The sequence below is a fragment of the Silurus aristotelis genome (assembly GCF_946808225.1).
Source record: "Silurus aristotelis genome assembly, chromosome: 10".
Lineage (NCBI taxonomy): Eukaryota > Metazoa > Chordata > Actinopteri > Siluriformes > Siluridae > Silurus > Silurus aristotelis.
Genome location: NC_139583.1, coordinates 15,168,456 through 15,192,715, shown reverse-complemented (window position 1 = coordinate 15,192,715; position 24,260 = coordinate 15,168,456). Strand labels below are relative to the sequence as shown.

The following is a 24,260-nucleotide window of genomic DNA, read 5'->3' as shown; positions in this document are numbered from 1 at the left end:
CATCATGCTCTTTAGTCTGCGTGTCACAGTCCATTAACAGACAAAACAAAGCGTCTGGCAGTTTTGCCTGAATGGCAAACGTAACATTTCCCAACAGCTATAACTATTATAAATTTTTATTGAGCATTGTTGACATTATGGTGAATCATTTGCCAGGATTTATATTTAGAGCAAAGGATGATGACCCTGATGATGTCATTGACCGCCCTTCCTCATAGTGCAGCACAGCATATAAATACCTGGGTGATTTAGTAGCACATGAGACAAGATACATTAAGATTACTAAAAAATATGCACCTATGATATCATTGTATAAATCACACTGTGTGTATGTGATATATATACAGTGAGGATAATAAGTATTTGAACACCCAGCGATTTTGCAAGTTCTCCAACTTAGAAATCATGGAGGGGTCTGAAATTGTCATCGTAGGTGCATGTCCACTGTGAGAGACATATTCTAAAAAAAAAAAAAAATCCAGAAATCACAATATATGATTTTTAAACTATTTATTTGTATGATACAGCTGCAAATAAGTATTTGAACACCTGTCTATCAGCTAGAATTCTGACCCTCAAAGACTTGTTAGTCTGCCTTTAAAATGTCCACCTCCACTACATTTATTATCCTAAATTAGATGCACCTGTTTGAGATCGTTAGCTGCATAAAGACACCTGTCCACCCCATACAATCAGTAAGAATCCAACTACTAACATGGCCAAGACCAAAAAGCTGTCCAAAGACACTAGAGACAAAATTGTACACCTCCACAAGGCTGGAAAGGGCTACGGGAAAATTGCCAAGCAGCTTGGTGAAAAAAGGTCCACTGTTGGAGCAATCATTAGAAAAAAGCTAAACATGACTGTCAATCTCCCTCGGACTGGGGCTCCATGCAAGATCTCACCTCGTGGGGTCTCAATGATCCTAAGGAAGGTGAGAAATCAGCCCAGAACTACACGGGAGGAGTTGGTCAATGACCTGAAAAGAGCTGAGACCACCATTTCCAAGGTTACTGTTGGTAATACACTAAGACGTCATGGTTTGAAATCATGCATGGCACAGACGGTTCCCCTGCTTAAACCAGCACATGTCCAGGCACGTCTTAAGTTTGCCAATGACCATTTGGATGATCCAGAGGAGTCATGGGAGAAAGTCATGTGGTCAGATGAGACCAAAATAAAACTTTTGCGTCACAATTCCACTAAACGTGTTTGGAGGAAGAAGAATGATGAGTACCATCCCAAGAACACCATCCCTACTGTGAAGCATGGGGGTGGTAGCATCATGCTTTGGGGTTGTTTTTCTGCACATGGGACAGGGCGACTGCACTGTATTAAGGAGAGGATGACCGGGGCCATGTATTGCGAGATTTTGGGGAACAACCTCCTTCCCTCAGTTAGAGCATTGAAGATGGGTCGAGGCTGGGTCTCCCAACATGACAATGACCCGAAGCACATAGCCAGGATAACCAAGGAGTGGCTCTGTAAGAAGCATATCAAGGTTCTGGCCTAGCCAGTCTCCAGACCTAAACCCAATAGAGAATCTTTGGAGGGAGCTCAAACTCCGTGTTTCTCAGCGACAGGCCAGAAACCTGACTGATCTAGAGAAGATCTGTGTGGAGGAGTGGCCAAAATCCCTCCTGCAGTGTGTGCAAACCTGGTGAAAAACTACAGGAAACGTTTGACCTCTGTAATTGCAAACAAAGGCTACTGTACCAAATATTAACATTGACTTTCTCAGGTGTTCAAATACTTATTTGCAGCTGTATCATACAAATAAATAATTTAAAAAATAATACATTGTGATTTCTGGATTTTTTTTTTTTTTGGATTATGTCTCTCACAGTGGACATGCACCTACAATGACAATTTCAGACCCCTCCATGATTTCTAAGTGGGAGAACTTGCAAAATAGCAGGGTGTTCAAATACTTATTTTCTTTACTGTATCTATTTTTAGTTTATATTGCTACAGTGGAAAAAAGTATAGAAGTGTAATAGCTTTTTATTAGTGCTGTAATGCTGAATAATATACTATATCTCGAAAAATATGTGTAAAGACCTGCTCGCTTTCTAACCCAGAAATCACCACATCCATCCAAACCTGGGAGCCGAGAGAGTAAATTGGCATTGGGAGGGATGAAATACTCTCTCTCCACTGTCAATCAAAGTGACACTAGCCAATTGTGAGCAGTGGTTTAGATAAAAAGTTCAGAAAAGATTTTCTCAGTTAGAGTAAAAACATGACCATGTCTTTATATACCATTAGAGCCTCTCCATCAGATATTCCTTTTGCTGTGTTCCACATTAAGTTACCTCACTAAGTTACTGTCAGGGTTGTTTAGATTCGGTGGAGGTGTGGTGTATCTCAAACGCCTACGGCGCTTGTATAAGCCAGTCAAATGCTTTCATACGCATTTAGCATGACTTCCTGCTTCAGAGGGAAATACACCAGCGAACTCCCTGGATTAATTTGGAGATTTTATAGCACTTTGGGGAAACCCAGAATTGTTTTCATCCAGCTGGACTACATCCAGCCGCAATTAATTATAAAGGCTGCAAACGCTAAGTGAAGAGAAATGACGCCTACACTCATTGCCTTGTGGATAGTAAATTTGAAGGTGTAAAGAAAAAGATTTGACCAACTGCTGCTGATAAAGTGATAAGGAACAATCTTAGAGGATAAATAAAAGGGAGTGTTTGGGGTTTTGGAGACATCACTAAAGGGATTCTTATCTGTGCAGCCAAAGCTGTATTATCGTGTGGAAAACGGGCCATCTGGGAGTTAGGAGTCAGACTGCACCTGAGTCACAAGCCAATGTGCTCACTCAACTCACCCAGTCATTCACACCTCCCCTCCCTTTCTTCCCGCCCCTGCTATCTCACACAATGACTAACTCAGCACTTGGCTATTTTTGGAAAATGACCTTTTCCATAATTTTTTTCTTCATTCTATATTTATAAAAAAGCAAAGGCCTAGCTTAAAATTTCTGTTGAACACAGATGGAGGCATGCCAGTGCAGCTAAGTCTTCCTCCTCCATAAACAGCAAACATAATAGCAAGCCAATTGGCTACAGACAACTTCATTTAGAAGGAGAAACACGTGACTCTTTTCACTCAGTACAGAGAACTGTGACGACATCAACGCCAGTAGTTAATGCGAGTAGATCGTTCCAGCATCTGGTTTCAGCTAAATCTCAAACCATATACGCATATACTTCAACCAGAGTGTATAGTTGCTATTTAGACATCCTTCGTAGTGTGCTGAAAGTGGTTTGGGGTATAAAACCACTCTTAACTCTTGTGAAACGTATTAGTGATATTTCACATTGTATCTCATCCATCACGGTAGAAATAAATGCAGCACAACTCACGATATAGAACGTTCTTCCGAATGTATCTTCTCAAGTAATGATAAAGAAAAATATTCTAAGCTTAAGTCCAGCAGCTTAAAAAACATTATTCCTTTTTTAGAAATGGTCTATGGTGCAGATTTTAAATGGAACAGGTGTTGTGGTTAGTGGGGGCTGTGCTCTCATTTATTTACAGCACATTTATCCCACAATGCAATTACAGGAAGTAAGATTTGGCTTGCTAATAAACAGCATGAGGATTATCCTATTGCTGGCACTCGCTCACACAAACAATACACCATTACTGTATCAGAGTGCATTCCAACACCATAAGCATTTTACTTATTTACTTACTCCCACAACCCACATGCCAGTCTTCTTCATCTGTTCCTGCACATTCCCGAAGCTCTGATTACAAGTTGCATGAGAGCAGCAGGTAAAGCGAGAACATTCGTTACCACGGAAGACATTAAACAAAGTAAATAAAAGTACAGAAGCCATGCTACTAAATCACACATATTAAAATTCCTTCACAATAAAGAATTTGAATGATTTTTTTTATTATTTACTGTTGAACGAATGAATTCCAAAACTCTCTGCTTTTGCAGATATTCCCACATAGACATCATGGGTATTGCTGTTTTTAGGCTGATGTCTCACCATTTCTTCAGTGGACATTCTCAGCTGGACTGGTATCTAAGAACTGCTGCTGTAATCCTAAAGATGTTAAATGATCACGCTAAACATCCATTCAAAACATTTAGTACAGTTTGATTGCATAGCAGACAATTCTAAGTTATAATGCTTTATAAATCACACTATCCTGAGCCACCCCATAAATCCCTTTTCAATGTGGTTTTTCTCAGTATTTGTCCATATCGGCTCTGGGGATTTTTCCTTAACACAGTCACTCGCAGTCAGTGTAATGTATGATGCTAAGAGCATTGTTTACATCCTTTTTTAAAAAACATTTCTCAATTTTATTGCAAAATAGACTAATTTTATATATAAAAAAAGAATAATTACATTATTAAATAATTATATTAATAATTTTATATATATTTCTCAATAAGCATTTTAATGCTTATGATTACCAGTCTGCCAAAACAAAAGCCCTGTTTCCCTCATGTCCTGTCTTTGGACCGATAAGAGCAGGGGGCGAGAAAAGAAAGGAGCCTTGATCACTATCAACGTTTATTTATTGCTATTGCAATCTCAAAGATTTTTTCCACACCAAATCATCCATCACACACAGGGATGGGCAGTATTTATGTTACACACATTTCAAATACGTATTTCATATGTATAATAAAGGATTTTGTCATTTGTATTTGATAGGGTTGATGAAAATGACTTCACATTTTGTATCAAAATACTTTAGTGTTTTCTTTTTAAATACTGTAAGATACTTTGCCCAGACTTGCTGAGAACAGAACAGAAAATTGATCCATATGGAAGAAAGTGGTTAAAGTAAGAAACCAGCGTTCAAATAGGTGTCCAATGATTGCTCAATAAATATCTGATTGCCGAATATTGTACGCTAATTGTAGTAGCTGTTTAGTAGGATCATGATTTTGCATACCATTGCATGAATGACTGCCTGATACATAATTTATTATTGTATTTTATGATTAACAATTAGATTAATTAGTTAGAAAGTAGTTGCTATGATTACTGGTGCCATCATTCTTTTTTTTCTTTTTTTTATGAATGTCATTGAGTCAATACTTTGCTGATACAAAGTAACCTTCGTTACTGAACACAAAGTAATTAAATTAAATAACATTAAACATTAAGCTAGTTTAAAACAATAAACTGTTACTTTACGTTACTTTATCTGGGAGATCACAGGGAAATGTATGTGAATATTTAATATCTTAACTGGTTGCATATGTCAGATTTATTGCGTGACACAGCCAGAGAAGAGCTGTTGCTATCAAACACTGTTTACTTTATTAACCGAGTCGGTGTAATGGCGAAGAAACAGATCAAGTAGGTCGATTGATGAAAGGTTGGCGAAGAAATGTCACGCTCACTATTATTAAAATACAAAAATACAGTAGTTTATTTAGATGCATGGTGTACCTGCTGTATTTTGTAGTTTATTTTGATACACCTAAAGTTAAAGTATTTGGGATTTTTTCTAGAATGTATATTAGAGGCTGCAAAAAAATAGGAAACGTGCTGCATATTGGTCCTACCAATAAAAATGTGCTGAAATGTAAAATTTGTAAAAAGGCAAAATTCATGTACACCATCAATACATTTACATAGACAAAAGAAAACATTGCTTTCAAGCAAAAGGCTGATTTGGGAGCATGACAGGTGAAATAAGCATGTTTAGCTTAAAATTCATTTTACAAAATCTGCTTTGCTACAAATCATAGGTGTATTTGATGTCAATGAAAATCCACCTGCACGACTGATAACGTATTTGGCCCTAACTGCAAGAAACCCGGCCAAAAAGACTGTTACTTTACATATATATTGGAACACAAATAATCATATATCAACCTGTCTGTCTTGAGCAAATGTTTTATTACTACTGATATAAAAAATCTGCTACAGGCTGCAAAAAATGCATAAAATGCAAAAAAAAATGCATAAAATATTTGTGTAGCCATAACAAAGATTTTACTGCCAAAGAGCTGTTTAATGTCTAGTGTATAAGGGTTATTGAGCATAATAAAAATATAATCGCAGTATGTGAGGTATATATTCAAACAGAATCAGTCAAATACATTTTCTGAAAAAATAAAACAATTATTGACATAACATTAATAACGCAACCACTTTAGCTGAAAATAATCTGGCTCTAGGACCCTTATAAACCCAAGTGTTTCTGTTTAATCCCCACCTGCTCACTAAGAAGCTTAGTAATCACTTGATGCTCCAAGAATAAACTCAGGCATCCTGCTAGAATGCAGTGCGGTATGGCACAGAGATACACACATCTAGAAAACGATTTGCTTAGATACATGATACTAAAATTTAGAAAAATATCTGAAATCCCCTATTCCTCAGAAGAATCTAGCATCACTTCATTCCTCTAAAGTATTAGTAATGCAGTGGAGCTGTTTTTGGGCCAGTATTTTTTATTTTTTACCCTAGTCATCACTTTAAAAAAAATTTTTACACTGTTGCTCGATACATATATTTCTAATACATAGTAATATCCTGGGTTTATGATGGAACATTACATTACCAGAGGTGGCAAAAGTACACACATCCTTTAATTAAGTAGAAGTACAGATACTCATGTTTTAAAAGACTCTGGTAAAAGTTGAAGTACTGACTATACTTTTCTACTCAAAAAAGTTAGGGCTCTGACATGTACTTAAGTAAAAAGTAGTTATTACTACTACCTGTTTTAGTGTCACACTAGTAACTAGGTTGTCAGTCGATTAAAATATTAAATCGTTATTAATCGCATGATTGTCATTAATTAACTTATGATTAATCAGAACTTATTTGCACAATTTAATCTGTTCTAAATGTACAGTAATCCTCCGCTTTACCGTGGTTTAAACCTCGCAGCCCCGGAATTGCATTTGCCACATAGCTAATTTGTTTAGCTGATTTTTCCGCTCTCTCGCAGATAGCACGATAGACCTAAACACTTATAGGGCATTGTTTCTAGGAAGTTTTATGTTGAAATAATGAAATTTATGAATGAAGTAAAATGTTAATACATTTACTCACTATAAATATAATACAGTGTACTGTAATTTTACAAATGTACACAAAATAATATTTCGCTATATTTCTGCAAATGTTTTCTGTGTGTGTTTAAAGTGTGTGGGAGGATGATTTATGGCTTAAACAATTAAAAAAAATTTTTTTGTGTTGCCATTCGTTTATCGGGTGGTTTTGGAACGTAACCACCAGGATAAACAGGGGGATTTCTGTACCTTAAATGAACACGTTTCAGGTTTTTTATACTCTAATCAACATTGGCATAGTCAAATATGGATGCTTAATGGAAATGTGTGTTTATTATTAGTGAAACCAAACTCAACATAGAGCATGAAGACAAAATATTCTCATAAATGTTTGAAAGTAATAATTGTGTTTCTTAAGTTTTGTTGTTATTATGAGTGTTTACAAATAAAAGTAGATCCTTTACAGATTTGAATGATGTATTGCTCTTATCTGTACGACCAAAAAAGTTCATTTGGGTGTTATGAGGAAAATAGCTGCAAAACGCGCCGGCGCATTTGTCGACCCCAGAGGGTTAATTGTGTGCAACATGGAGGATTTTGATGCTGATTTGAGAATTGGTGCCTCAGTGAAACAAATGTTTACTGATTTAAAAAAAAGAGCTTACTTATTTATTTCCTCTCGAAGTAAAGAAAGGAATAAACGTGTGTTGTGTTGCAGGTTTTAATTTCGCCTCTTTTATATTTATTTATTTGTTTTTTATTAAAAAAATGGTCAAACAGATACGCGCTTGTTAAAATGAAACCTGTTAAAATAATTTTGAGTTAACAGTTTATTGACGTGTTCATTTTGACAGCCCTAATTAATATATCAATACAAAACTAATTACAAATATTTATTACCTAATGAATGTATCCAGGCTGAACATTCACCATATGAAACACACGCAGAGAAAAGATGATGATGATCAGGTAATCAGGAATGTCTCTGTTCTCAGTCATGTTTACATCACTGACTCCCTCTGTCTCATCCACGTTAACCCCATACTTCTTGTTGCCTTCTGCCTGCCTATTGTTAGCTTCGAAAACTAGCCTACGTCTGTGGTGTAGAAACCAGGAAATGATACACCAGTAGAGGATTGAAAAAGCCGCGCAATGACAGGAAATAAGTTGATGGGCTGAAAATGGCGCGCAATATTGACATTTCGCTGAAGTCTGTTTTGAAAAAGGAATGAAGTAGAAAGTACAGATATTTGTGTAAACATTTAAAGAGTGAAATTAAAAAGTTGTCCGAAAAATAAATAGTGAAGTAAAATACTGATACCAGAAAAACTTAAGTACAGTAACGAAGTATTTGTAATTTGTTACTTCCCACCGCTGGACATTACTAATACAATAACACTATTTTAATGCCCTTTTTAGCCACCACTTCAGGTGATACACCATGCGTATTCAGCACGGAAGAGTGAGATGCTAATAAACACCTAAGAAGCGAGCAAGTTTTGAATTTGGATGATGGAGTATCTTGATGCTGGAAAGAGTTAATTCATAATCACTGCAACATATTATGGAGGGGAATTTTTTTTTGCCCATTTTTCAACTCTTTCCACCTTTTTATGTTCATTATTCACTCATGCATTATTATTATTAAATCAGCTTGTGCTCAAAGACCGCAGGAAGGAAAAACTACCAACTACCAAAATGATAACAAAGTAAAGAATTTAATTTCAGTAATTAAGTCACTATATATATACTAAATATACAATTGTATTTAATATATATATACTGTGTGTGTGTGTATATATATATATATATATATATATATATATATATATATATATATATATATATATATATATATATATATATAAATAGCTTGTATAAATCTAACACAATTTACAGTTCCTACAACTCACGCTTTACCTCAACTTTCTAAATCCAACAGTTTAACAGTCGCAGAGCAAGAAAAAGAAACACCTAGCTGTAGTTGCACTTCTCCGCTGATGGAAAAAAATGAAGAGAGAGACGCTTCCTCTATTTCACATGTCAGAGTGGTCTGAAAGTACTTCTACTAACCACAGCAGACAGTACCCAGAGGAGATTCACGGCATGTGATGTGACTGGAAACGGGAATCTTTTTGCTAGTTCTAGCTATAAATCAGGGGAACTGGTTTTAGAAGTATGGGGGAAAAAAATCCCGAACCTGCTGATAAGAGTGCTCACAGGAGGACTGAGCGGCTGGAAATCATTAACGCCATCAACATGTAAGTGTTCACATCCATATTCATCTCAATACATTTAAAAATGCTTATTTATTCCTCTACATTTTGGTCTTCCGTCCACACAGAGATGCCATTTTTGTCCAGTGGAAATGAATCTCTACCGAAAACGCTTTTTTTTTGTAGTGTGGAATTTGTAATCATGTGACACAGTCTGTATAGTTGGCTATAGAATTGTGAATGATTCAAATTCCCTTCACAATCTGCTGACAATATCTATGACTTACTCAAAAGCAGTAGCAACCATATACCAATATGCTAAACAAATGACAATTCTATCAATTGTATATTTTTTATTACTGTATATTACAGATAAAACAATTAGCACTACTATGGTGTATTTACTAAACCACCCCATTGTGTTCTTACAGCTACATGCCTTAAAGTGCTTTTATTCCCTTTATATTATAACATATTTGACAATTTTTACAAGCATCATAGGTTTGCATGTGTCATGTATTACAGGTCCACCAATCACATTAGGAGATGTGGATACAATAAAAAAAAGCCTTTGAGATCACCAATATAACACGCTCCTATTGTCTGTTACCAATGGCAACCAAGATAATCAGCTAAGCATTTAGGCTATATTAAAAATGTGATAAAACAAACGTCAGCGTGTGTGTCAGCATAAAGCAACAAGCCTCGCCTGCTATTAAACCACAAGGAAATGACAGGCTGGGGTAGAGAGAGAATGAAAGGACCTAAAAAAAGAGGCAACAATTGCATGAGTCATGTCAGAAACAACTGGCGTGTGGCCTGGGTGACAGCGATCTGACTAGGAAGTGGAATCTCCTGTGTTTGGTAACGTGGAAACGAAAAGTCAAGCTTCATTTGAATGAAAAGCATTATTGGTCATGTTTGCTTTGTCATTATCAGATGGCATATGGTAGCTTTTCTTTCAGCATCAATGTCCTATATCGTATTGGAGGTTCACTACCTTTGTTTTTCCTAACAAACCTATAGTTTTCTCTTAGAGCTAAAGGTTTTGGCATCGCCAATTCGATTACGTAATGACAAGTAAGCACAAGATTATATAATAATCGGATTATAGGTGTAGTTTGTGTGCAGCTTCATAGACAGAGTTTACAATGTGGCCAGTCTGTGTATATCTATGGGCCTGGGGAGAGACTGAGTCACATGGCACAGCTGCATGCTGAGCCGGTCTGCTTCTCTCCAGCACAAACTCCATAATGACACAGCAGCCGCTCAGAGTGTAATGACATGCTACTGAAATACACAACACACACAACATTACACACAACTCAATGTGCACCAAGGAATAAAACACAACAGAACACACACACACACACACACACACACACACAGGCCAAACACAACTAAATGTTGTGTTTCGGAAATACGCGTCCAAATCCCATTTTTAGATGCGGACAGTGCCGCTGTTTAATCACATAGTAACTGCAATACTTTTGTTTCACAGGTCAGGTTCGAGGGGAAAAAAATAAGCATGTCTGTTTATCTCTTAAATGACCCATAGACTTTGTTGTGATGGGAAACTAGAGGTTCACATAAACCCAAAACTTTCTCAAAGCAAGTAAAGAGGCTAAAGAAGAAACGTTTGATGCAAGTATTGAGGCAAATGAGTAAATGAAATATAATAAGAAAGTTCTATTTAAAACAAAACAAGAAGCAGAGAAAGAAGTCAAACTTCTCTGAAAAAATCAGAGTCAGGGAGAGGCAAAAGACGCCTGCTGCAGCTTTGGCTTTCTCAAACAATTTGCAGCAGAGTAAGGCTTTCCTGAAAAGGAAATAGAAGTTCACTTCAGTAGGATACAGGTCCAGCACATTTCTCAGCCTGAATAAAATTCAGGAGGACCAGTCTTTTTCAGACAAACGAAGTGGTATATATTGTTTGTCTTGGGTGGCAATAGCCTCATATTTATGTCAGATAAATGTTTCTGTGAACAAAAATCCTACTCTTGTAATAGTGTGTTTCTTAAACGTTTTTTAAGACATTAAAAAAACTACACCGTATGCCCTTCAAAGTTCCTGTGATCAGAGTTAATCCTAGGTTTGTCCTCCTTCATGGCCATAACTGTCTCTTCACAAAGCCCTATAATTCTAGCAACTTCCTGTTTATCTAGAATCTGGAAGTTATTCAGTGGGACTGAACTTTTGCTTCAATGTCTAACTAGCATCCAGAACTGGTTAAAAATCTACAGCATGTGTGTTAAATATGAGTGAACGTGTGATGACTGAACTTGCATAACATATACTCTGTAACCAAATTGAAACATTACTAGTATCTATGAATTACAGTATTTGAAACTATATGTGGCAGACAGTGAGACACATGGAACCAACCATGAGGCAAACTATATGCCTAATTAACTCTTGTGATGGAACAAGGTGTGCCAGGAAGTCAAAAATGCCATTTAAGATCACCCGCAGAAGTACATATAAATGGGGTGAGTCAGGCTATGTGTCTATTATATTTTTGCATGCATGTATCTTCTGGCTATTTTCAAAGTGGCAGCTTCCAGAGCAGCAGGCAGGTGTTACAGGCAGACGCAGCGGTGCTGCTCTACTCCCACGCACCTCCAGACATTCTCAAACCTATGCAGGCTGTCACGCAGGCGCCAACAGTCAACAGGCCTCCATGCCTGCATGGGAGTAAACGCTGTGTAATGTACAGGTTATAACCATATTCAACAGTTATTAATAAATCTCAAGGGAGTCCTATAAACAAGGCCTTTTCTGACAAACTTAAAGAATGATGTTGCAACCCTTTTACATTGTAAAGCATCACTGAATCTTGGATTTGGCATGCATAACTGAAGATTAAGTCCAAACATAATGAGAGTGATGACTGTTCAGAGGTGCCTTTAAAGTGACTATTTGTAAAGATAATATTGAAGATAGGAAGAGAAAAACAAAATGACCTGTTCAACTAAATGTGAGCCAATATATACATGACAAAGATTTATACTAAAGAGAAGGTATGCACCTGTTACACACTGTGTTTGGGGGCTGAATACTTTCTGTTCTGTAGTTCTGTCAAATCACAAAGCAGATTATTAGCATGTTTAAAAAGCTGAAAAATACAAACATATTATACAGGCACAAGAGGTTTGCCAATAGTTACATAACAACATTGCTGGCACTACACCTCAGTGTAATATGAGTTCTCTTCCAGTCATTGCTTTCTCAAGGCCTTACAAAGTTCTTGCATTTATACTAATCTCTAAAATAATGTCCTTTTTTGGAATGTACTTGGAAGATATTTTGTTCACTCTGCTTGTTATGTGGAGAATGTCAGTCATACGATGTAGATACGGTCTGTTGTACTTTTCTTTTTTATTATAAAATTGCATTGATATACTGTATATACACAACAACCATGAAGAACAATCCCAATCCCACCTCCTTCATGATGAACATTAATCGCAAATCACCCTATGCTACATCCTGGGACACACAGAGAGTTTTCAAGGATTTATGTCAATTTATAGAATTAATGCTCTACAGTGCTAAATAGATTCAAAGCGATGCATAGCAACCTTGAATAACAGAAGTAATTTACAATCCATTCCAAAATTATTGGAACAGCAAGGCCAAGTTGTATTGGACAGCATGGAAACAAAAAGTATTAAAGTTATACATAATATGTTGTTATAAAGAAGCCTGTGATGACAGACAGCAGCAAATGGTTGCATTTTTCCTTTGTGAGGCTTTTACAGGCTTGGAAACAGCTTTTTTCAGGCATCTTTTTCCTTCATTAAGTCCTTCATTGTGTGAGCAGTGTTTTGAGTCATTATCATGCTGAATGATGATCCTCCCAATGACAGACTGCTATATTTTATATTTTTTTAAGGTTTGAATTCAAACACTAACACTAAGTCAGTTTAAATGGTTTTAAAGGTTTTAAACTGGTAAACAAATCTAGTAGTAAATATCAGTGAAATGGAAATGAATGATGTCTTTAGGAAACAAACAAAAAGTTTGCCACTGCAATGCCAATCCTTTTGTAGAGCACAGTTTCTTGTATACTGTATAATGTACATTAAGGTTGCTAATGATATTTTCTGTCAAGAGACAAGAACGTTCTTCCATTATTATCTAAACCTGTAACTATGACTGTACTGCTTCCACTTTATAAAATAACAGAAAAAGTCAATGAAAACACTCTTCCATCCATAGCACACAACCCACAATCAATTAACCATATCAGGTGACCAGCATTAGTAAACTCATACATGTCCAACCCCCACACACAGGAGTCATGAAAAACAGCCATGTGATCAGACACCCACTCCAACACATTAAATGTGTCTGATCACATGCCTGTTTTTTATAGCATAATGTGTGTGAGCGCATCCACGTTTGTGTTTGTCCCACTGTCATTTAAACCATATTTACTCATAAATATGTATGCATATAAAACATATACCATTTGAACTCCAAGTCAACACCATTCCTGAAAAATAACATCGGACCATCTTCTCAACTACACAAATCTGATGCTCACATGCTTATTGTAGATGCTTTTGGTGGTGTACAGGGTTCGACATCGTTAATCTCATCAGTCTGCAGCTATACAGCCCCAAATGCAGCAAGTGGCACAGCGCTGTGTGTTCTGACACCTTTCTCTCATTACCAGCATTAACTTTTTCAGCAATTTGTGCTACGGTAGCCATTCTGTAGGATTGAACACATCTGAGTTATAACCTTTACTTCCCATGCACATCGATGAGCCTTGGGTGCCCGTGATACTGTCACAAGTTTGTCGGTTGTAATTTTTGACCCCTTTTTGGATTTCCTGAACACTGCATACCAAGAACCACGTACAAGACCTTCAATTTTGGAGATGCTCTGACCTAGTCTTCTAGCCAGTTACAATTTGTTTTTTTTGTCAACGTCGCTTCCAACACATCAACTTTCAGAACTGACCTCTTACATTCTGCATTATATATCCCATCCCTTGTCATGTGTCAGTGTAACAAAATAAAATCAATATTATTCAATTCACCTGTCAAGGTTTTAATGTTATGGCTGTGTGGTGTATCTAAGCACTAGTTTGAACGAAACTCCAAAACAGACCGACAATGTCAAAAGCCTGTTTTAGACTGTGCGATTACATTCTTCTAATATTAACGCCATTAAATTTGCCTGTTTTAAATCAATGACATAATGCTCTCTCCATGTAAGGTTATGCCATGAAGGTCCTTCAGTGATACAATCAACCAAAAACAGATTTTAAATAAACTGACCGATCATTATTTGATTTATTTGATAGCGGAACCCATCTTAAGTTTACCCAAGAAACTATTCTCTCACTTCCTATTCTCTGAGGGCACAGCTGGGCTGATGGGTTGTGAGATATATGTGGCACTTGACGACCATCATCATCCTCCTCCCTAGTTCTCATGATTAGAAACAGTCGAGTTTTACAAAGTAACAACATTTTCTGTCTGTCTGAAATTAAAACGTGGCTGTTACGAAGCTGTGGATCTTTCTGGTTTCCCTTAAAGTGTGTGGGTGTAGGAAAAGCCTGCTGCCGCAGCTCTGGAAAGGAATGTACAGCGCCCTTTCGACTGCTTCAATCCAGAAAAGTCTCGAAGAAGACTTAAAACAAATGCTCTTGTCATCCATGTTCTATATGCACAGAGGAAAAGGGGGAGATTAGCCTGTAATGGATGCTTGGAAAATTGAGCAAGCAAGAGACTCTTTAGCTTAAGGCACAGAGGAGTTAAAGAACACATCTGGAGGGAGAAGAGAAACAACAACCAAAACTGAATGAGTCGAAGAAAATCTGGAAGTGAGAAGACGTCAGTTTAATGTGGCCACGTCTCGCTTCTGGCAGCGTTCACATTTCCAGGCAGAGCTTTTATTCCTGCCTGCTGGATCAAAACCCCGCTACCGCACCACGCGTCCTTCACCCCGCTCCGTGTTATTAATACCCGTGGACACTCCACATTTCTGTCACAACCATTATAAATATCTAACAACGCGTTCTTTGTTATGGACACTGAGCTGGATGGAGCCTTGTCCCTTCTTCTTCTTCTCACCTCCACAGCACACAAGACAAGACAAGACAAGAGCAGCACATTTCACCTTTATAATCGACTCGATATAAAAGTAGCGATGTATTACCGAACACCTGCTGTCTAGGGTTATTTCTGATCTAGGAGAAAGGTTTTAATCTCGTCCCGTTTCTCCGCCTGCCAATGAGCGTAGTGGAGGAAAGAAAGAACTAAAGCTTTGGAGCGTGGATTTACAAAGATCTGCTTCCTTCCTCCCCACTGGAGTGAATGAAAGCGTGCTGAATCAAAACACACCATCGCAGCGTTATTCGGTAAATGCAATCAAAGAAAGGCACGTACATGTCTGCTATCTGAGTCGGAACCCTCAGGGTGAAGGTTTAATCCAAAAACTGATGGTCCCCAAAAAAAAAATCCGAGCGAAAGAAAAAGGTTGAAAAAAAAAATCCCAAAGGAGTTGAAAGTCAGACGTTATATCCAGTCGAGTGAAGCGTCTGTGAGTCCTGAGCGCGCCTGAGTGTGCAGAGCGTCTTTATCTGGATGTGAGGGGTGTGGACAAAGCGAGGAGAGCGGAAAAGCGTCCATCAGTAACGGCACACCGCTACATTCTCAAAATCCCCGCAAACAGCAGACGAAACGGAGGAGGAAAAAGCAAACAAGGAAGCGTGTGTTCGATATTAAAAGTGCACGTTTGGTTTTACACCAAAGCCACCAGACAAACGCTAGCTGTGCACGCGCACATGGCTGTTCTCTCTCTCTCTCTCTCTCTCTCTCTCTCTCTCTGTGTGTGTGTGTGTGTGTGTGTGTAATCACACTGGCACACATGCACTAGTGAGAAGCGAGCTGTGATCTAAACACAAGAGGAAGGGGGATGGGAGTGACACTGGGAGCCTCCATCTCAAGTTAAACCTCCTCAAATGAGCTGTCATCCCATTCATCAACTATCTCTCAGAACCTCTAGTCTTTAAGGACCAAGTGTTCTGTCTGAATTGAACATGGTACATGGCAGTTCTATGCTGCTGTGGTTGGGGGTTCAAATCCCACACTGTATGTGCATGTTCTCTCCCATGTGCATGCAGTCACAGTACTACCATGTGACATTTCCAAATTGCTCATAATGGTTGTGCTTTGTCTTACCCTCGAATAGGCTCCAAGCTCCTTGTTTAGGGTAAGCGGTATTCTTGGATGTACAAGGTGTTGATTAAAACTACTAAATGGTTCTTTAAATACTATTCAGTACACAATGCTTAAGATAGAAGATATATCATAACAGAGGTGATACTGTTAAAGATCACAAGATTGACTGTATTCTGTATAATCATGACCGACCTTAAAGCTGACGACTACCATGGCAACACACTGACCGAAGCAACAATCAATTACTTATTTTCACTGACTGTACATGTTGTGCTGCCTCGAACGTTGTGCACAGAGTTCATTTTAGCAGTACGGTAATGCAGAATGTGAGTTATAATATGGGGTAAAAAGAAATGCAGAAAAGCTTTGCTAATAAACATTAGACTACATACAGTAGGACTGCATAGAAGGATTTTTAATTACAACATGATAACTGTGTCAGGGGACAAACACAATATAAAATATGATGTTCTCGAAACTCTATGAAGCGAATCCTAAAAATCCTTTTATCCTGTGTCACAGTATCAGGATGGAATTGTGAAAATTTTTACCAATAATTCACACACCAAACTTAGGTAAGAAAGAAGGCCGACTCGATATTCAGGGAAAAGAGAGCGACAGAGAGAGCGACAGAGTAAACAAGCTACAAGCAGGTGGACAAATATGCCAACAAAATTAAGATAATCAATTTTCAAGTTCAGTACAAACTTAATTAAAACTCAACACTAGAAGCACATTTAATTTCAATAAAGCTCACTTTCTCATACTTACTGTGTGTATGACTAGAAAAAAGCGGTCAAATTGACCATTACAGAGAAATTCAGGGAACTGTTTCATTCAGTACACACCCATCCCAAACACATACACGAGCAATCCCTGAACAATGAATCTCCCCCTCTCACTTCATGTCTGCCCAGAAATAAAAATCTCAAAAAGCCCAGGTCAGTTGTCAGCACAGCTGCATGATGTCATTTGTTTAAAGGGTCAGTCAACCCAAACTGGCTGCCTTTGTGAGATAGTGTCCCTCTGAGCATTAGGATCAATAGAACCCTGCCACCACCACACACTCTCTCTCATCACTGTCTTCTTCCTCAGCCTATTCAGAGTCACCTTCTTTATTCTCCCTGTCTGAATTCTTCTGTGACTCTCTGTCACTCATACACAGCAGGGTGGCTTTGGAAAGCTCATCTCAGCATGCTCCTTCTCTGAGAGCAGACACTTTAATTCAGACATAGAAACACCTTATACACACAGAGAAGAGCCCTGGGACCTGAAAATGGGCAGGATATTAGGATTTTGAGATATACCAATTTATCCCAGGGCACCACACACACACACACACACACACACACACACACACACACACACAGAGGAGCTTATCCACCTAACAAATGTCAATAGGGCAATTGACTGTACAATTGAAATGATAAATAACACAGTGCTAATACATTCTCACAGAAAGTGAGTGAAACACAAATGAGAGGTCACTTTGCTGCCTTTTGCCCTTTGCCCTGCCCTCTTTCCCTGCATTTGAGTATAAGTTAGTGCACTGGTCTTGTTACTATTTTGATGGGCATGACTCAGCTCCTATTATTAGGCATTAAAACATGCTCTGCCACTGTGTGGCTGAAAGTGAAATGGCTCTGGTAGTTTTCCTGCTCACTGTGCCTTGAAGCCTGCTGTTTATATTTAGAAGAATAAAAAAATTCTAAGGAATCTCTCTCTCTTCTTTCTCTCTCTCTCTCTCTCGCACACACTTACTGTCTGTCTTTCTTGTTGGCACATACTATCTTCCACAAGTCTGGCATTGTAAGTAAGTGTAGGCGAATAGGTTTTGCACATTAAGGTGAAAGATCCAGAGTTTCTTTATGACATTGCAAATGTTGACTAAAGAGATTATATAATTCCATAAAAAAAAGTGGGGGGGGGAAATGTGTAGATAGATAGATAGATAGATAGATAGATAGATAGATAGATAGATAGATAGATAGATAGATAGATAGATAGATAGATAGAGAGAGAGAGAGAGAGAGAGAGAGAGAGAGAGAGAGAGAGGCTTCCATTTATCGTACATTTGTTTCAAATAGTGTGCCAGCCTCAGATGGGTTGCCCACTTGTTCAACATAATACAGAAATACACACAAACAGACATGTTCACATGTTCACCCCCACACACACACACATTCTATACCACCTGTTAACTCCATCTGTTTCAACAAGTCAGATTACACAAGACCACACATTATTGCATTTTTCCATAGCTTGTTTTTGCTTCACTTACTTATTACAATAAATGCAATGATTAATACAATTCAAGTTAATTAATACAGATTAATAGAAATTAATAGAAATTCTGCAAATAAATATAAAAAAAAAATATAGAACAAAATCTCTCTCTCTCTCTCTCTCTCTCTCTCTCTCTCTCTCTCTCTATATATATATATATATATATATATATATATATATATATATATATATATATATATGACAGATTGACAGATTTGCATGTAACTGTAGTGCTGCCAATGCTGGTAAGAACCGCCTGGATGTTTGTGCATGCATGCAAAAACCTTCAACAAAGCCACAAAGAGATGTATGAAGTTAACAATAATTATCACTGTTACAGTCACCTTCTATGGAGCCTTTTCACCAAACTCTCACCAAAATACCCTGGAACCAGTTACATATGCATTTAGCATCCTGCTAAACACCCCCAGGATCCAACCACCCTATTCTTCAGTGTAAAAATGTAAAAAAAAATGACTGTCACATTCATGACACGTGGAAAGGCGCCACATGAACCTTGGAGAGTGTTATGAAAGCTGATATAGATGATAAACGATGATAAAGGGAACCCAGCCATTAGGGTTGCACAAGCCCTTAGTGCCGGTTCCAAACCCGGATAAATGGGGAGGGTTGCGTTAGGAAGGGCATCCAGCATAAAAACATGTGCCAAATCGAACATGCGGATCACGAATACAGATGATACAGACCCCTAATGGGAGAAGCCGAAAGAAAGTTTATATAGAGCTAACAGATAAGTACAATTCAGTTTAATTAGCAACACAACATGTGCGCAGGGCACAAACTGAATGCTCTGTAAGTTGCAAAGCTGGAACACTGCAAAGTCAAACAAGTCAACTGATTGACAAAATATGGTAATCGGCACTCAGGCAGAAAGCCTAGGCTTAACCATAAAGTCACTACTATTGCAAGAGCATGTAGGGAACTGCATATTAGTGGAGCCCAGTTAAATCAGTATGCTCGGGCAGAACATGCGTTATGGTAAAAGAGAATTAACTGCATGTTCATACACAGGGCTCCTTGTATGCTAGACAGCAGGGAATGTAAATGCTCTGAGGAAATTACACAGAGAGCAAACAACCACATTGGGATTATGCAATAACACAAGAGTGGTATTACTATGGCCCAACGTGTACAAGGTAAGAAAAAAGGCAAGATGGCCATTTTACAGTTGTATTTATTGCCTATAAAGTGTCCTATATACACATGCACACGTAGTTATCCACGTAGTTGTCACTGCCTTCACCATGCCAAATATAATGAGTTAAACAGAAACGTTTGATCAGACTGTATATTTAGGGCAAACACACCTTTTTGCAGAAGGGAGGAAGGGATTTGAAAATGGAGACTGATCTGAGACTGTGTTACCTTGGGGCTATAGACTTTTTATGTATTTGGGTCAGGCAATTCCATAGATGCTCATTATCCTCTAGAGGAAACTGGGTATTATGGTGCAATTACTCAAAAAGCATGTAGAGCAAAAAAGGTGCTCAAAAGGATTCCATATATCAATAGTTTTTTAAAGAGATAGATAGATAGATAGATAGGTAGATAGATAGATAGATAGATAGATAGATAGATAGATAGATAGATAGATAGATAGATAGATAGATAGATAGATAGATAGATCAAATCAAATTGTATGTATAAAGCAAAAGTGCTGTACATGATCGTAAATAGCGAGAAATAAAACAAATAAAGCAAATGGAATTATTAAAGGTTAAAAGCACAAGGAGAAAAGATATAAATAATTTTATATAAAAAGTAATTTTAAAGCACTACAAGTCCCAGTACAAGTCATGCCTTTGTGTATTATCTCTTTGTTGTTGTTGTTGTTGTACATTCATTACATAAACTTTACCTTTTCACAAGTCTTGACTGGATTTGCACTTGAATTGCAATAAAACAAAAAATTGGAAAATAAAATAAGAATTAGTTTTGATAAATCATTTACTATGCAAGTAAGAATAATTTAAATAAACATCTGATATTAGCCAAATACTATTTGTGGTAAATATATCCTGGATAATTCTTATAAATGTTTGTGTTAATTATTGTGCATATTTTTAACCTCAAAATTCGTAACACAAAATTCCTGCGTTCATTAAGGATTCAGTTTGCTTTATTTTATGTTAGTGTTGTTTTATACATTTTGTGCTCAATATACTTTCCACTGCCAGCTACTGCAGTTCAGGAGCAGAACACAGAAAATGTTAGCCATGTGGACAACTGCTTTGTAAAAGGGTTTTTATATTGCTTACTGTGCATTAATGCAGAATCACTTAAAAATCCACCACCCAGCTGCATTTCCTGCTGCACAGCTGATAATATTATTACACCCATACACTTGATTAAACTGAAAAGGGAGAAAAACTCTTTTTTTGACTAAGATCCTGGACACTTAAATGGTTTCAGAATGTTTTAAATAGAAAATCATGAACTGGGTAAAATCCATATCCACACACAAGAGTAATTTAAAGAACAGTCTAGTTATTTTGTTGTAAATTTTGTTAGAAAGTGATGTGATATGATATTTCCAGAGTTTTTGTAAATATTTTATATTTGTCATAATTTAAATATTAAATAAAGCTCTAAAATAGCATTCCATTGTGTATAAGGATGCATTAATATTTTTAACCTAAATCTCAGGTTTTTAAGTCAATATCAGAAACGGATATTAGATAATAAAAATAAATAAATAAATAAACAGTTTAAAGTCTGACCCAGTTATAACTGAAGCTATCTGAGAAAATTCTGGCGAGTTGTGTGCAAGTATCCGTGTACAAGTTTAGAGTTGTGTCTGTGATCCCAATATTGTGTGCAATTTACATACTTAACTCAGGACATGACCTGTTGTAAATGTATTGTTGTAGTTACTGCGTTAATGTTATAGTTATTACACTTCAAATGATCAATTGTAGCATCAATGCAATGTAGGAGTTTCTTACTTAAAATCTGTACTACAGATTCTTACTTTATCCCCAGAGAGCTCTATATCAGTTCCCTAGAGGACCCCACCTAATTTCCCTCTTATTTATAACCTGACCTCTGTTTAACATGCCTCTCAAACCCTAGGGGAGTGGGTTAGTGACCTCTCAGCCTGGCTTATCCCCCCAGTCTGAACTCCTCTGATCCATTCCAAAAATTGAAAGAAGGTGGAGATGCATATTAGCCACCATCCCTGGAGTGAGCTCACAGCAGTAGGGCAGGAAGTGCGTGTGATGGCATCTCATCTGAACCAAAGGCAGCAAACTTGTGGCAGAAGTGAATATATGAGCATTCAAAAGAGGATGTGTAGCTGTATAGCTGTATATGAATGCAATTAATGGGAATGTGAATATCTTTTTTGAATGTATTCGACATACATATATTATTTGTTAGGACTATTGTCTGCTGGTCAAAATTGAATTGCACAATTAGCGCAAGAAAGTGCAAATATGTTCTGCAGAGTCGGCACTCATGTCTGGGACTGTGGGCAGAGCACCCAGTGTGGCAGGAAGCAGATTGAAAGCGTTGAACGAGCCCAATGCAGGGCTTGTAATTAAAGCTCGACAAAAGGACCACTCAGTTGGACTCAGTTTAACCCTCCTTTTGAATGAGGTGAAGGACTGTTGATTGTCAGCAAGCTCAGGGGAGATGAACAAAATGGGGTAGAAGTAGTGTAAGACTGAGAAGAAAGAAGAAAGCGTTTGAGAGAGTGCAGGAGAAAAGATTGCATTGGAGATGCACAAGCTTGGAACTAGTACAGGCTTGCGATGAGATCATGCACATTGTTTCCTTAGGCCCTCTTTATTCATATTCATTCTGTATGTGTGGGAGCATGCGGAGAATGATAAAGCATTTCAGAAGGAAAAACCTGAAACTAAAGTAGTTTCCTTGCCATCTCTTTCAGAGCAGAGTTTATATGACTTCAATCTTGTATGAGCAGACAAAAAAAGTGCTTAGTGCATTTCTCTGAAAGCTCAGAAAACCATTTGGGAAATCTTTCTTCTCATGAACCTCCTCTGCCTGAGAATAGTCCTCAACAACTTAAGCCCAGCCCCACTATACAACAGTAAACAAGGAAGGCAGCACAAAGGGACTATTGCTTGGTTTATTTCAATGCACGGGTTTCCTGGTGGCGATGCACCAAGTTTCCTTCCCCCCTTAACGACAGAGCCTTATTAAGCTTAGTGTTTATCAGTGCTCAGAGACACTCCTCAGACCATGTTAGGAAAGAAGCTTTCAGATGGATTTTTACTTACATTTTTTTATATCATATAAAGCACTGTGGGCTTGGGGTTTGAAGAAAATCAGATCTAAGAATGCTTGTTTGCTCCATCTTGTTCCTGTCTGAGATCTGAATGTAGATTTTAGAAGTCACCAACGACATCTAGTGCAGACCTAAATGACGCACACTCATCCTTAACCTCAACCAAATCGAAAATGAAGCTTAATCCAAAAACAAATTCACAAAAACTTGTGTGGAGGTCACATCTGACATCAAGAATAAATGGAATAAACATACAAAATATGTCAACACAGCTATATATTTTTGGAGAAATATGAACAATTTCCACAATGAATATAATTCACTACATAGGCTATAAACAGTTTTTCATTAAATTCATTCATGAATCTAATACCTGAACCAAATATTTTAAAGAGGGTACTAGTCTGAACCTGAGTCAGTAACCCTCACTGATATGTCCTTTGTACCTTTCATGTTTATCTTTTACTCGAGAAAATGATTAATGAAATAATTTGAACAATAGGAATATTGGTAAGTCAACACTGCCCCCCAGTGGACAGTTGTTCATAAAGTTGCTGCAGGACAAGCAACGTCTGGCACTGCAAGCTAAGATGTGCATGTGAATGGCTCATGGTTTACAAAAATGTTTGATGAGCACAAACACACACACATACAAAATCTTTAAAATGTCTCTCAAAATGCCATGCATTAACTCATATTGACGTAATGATACAATATAAACACACCAACTCTGATTTTCAAGCAAAGTCAGAACAAGATTATTTTAGTTCATTGCAAATATAACCGACACATTTTCTACAGTGTTGTTTACTGGACAAGGAGTAGAAAAGGAGAATATATTCTGGACGAGGTGTGAATCATTTGCAGGGCAACATTCACACACGCTTGACAGTAAAGTCCACCTACGGACATGTGTTTGGGAGAAAACCGGATAACCAAAGGAATCTCACACATGACCCTGTAGCTGTGAAGCAGCAACACTGACCACACATATATTAATGCAAAATAAAAACAAAAAAGTAGGCATGTGACATCCACATTTGACTAAGATATTTTCAGTGACAATACTGTAAATGTTTAGATATTCATTGCTCCCCAAGTCCCCCAAGATATACACCAGTACACACACTAAATGCTCAGAATGAGATCCTTTCAGACACATTTGTGCAAATTTTTTTATTTTTTATTTTTTTATTTTATGAACTGCACAAGTCCGTGTTAAAAACAAACATATGGTAAAATGCTTTCATGAATTCTGAGAGAAAACCAGTGAA

General features: G+C 37.5%; 1 protein-coding gene across 8 annotated transcripts in view; it reads right to left on the bottom strand.

Moving 5' to 3' along the window:
- The window catches only part of ripor1 (RHO family interacting cell polarization regulator 1), a 69,735-nt gene that overhangs the window by 38,296 nt on the left and 7,179 nt on the right, over positions 1-24,260 (bottom strand). For 4 of the 8 annotated variants that reach the window (XM_083552641.1, XM_083552630.1, XM_083552628.1 and 1 more), the window contains exon 1: positions 15,636-17,476. The exons of the other annotated variants lie outside the window; for them this stretch is intronic. The gene's annotated coding sequence lies outside the window, so the exon portion shown is untranslated. Of the gene's footprint in view, positions 1-15,635; positions 17,477-24,260 lie in introns of those variants that run through there. 8 annotated transcript variants of the gene reach the window in all.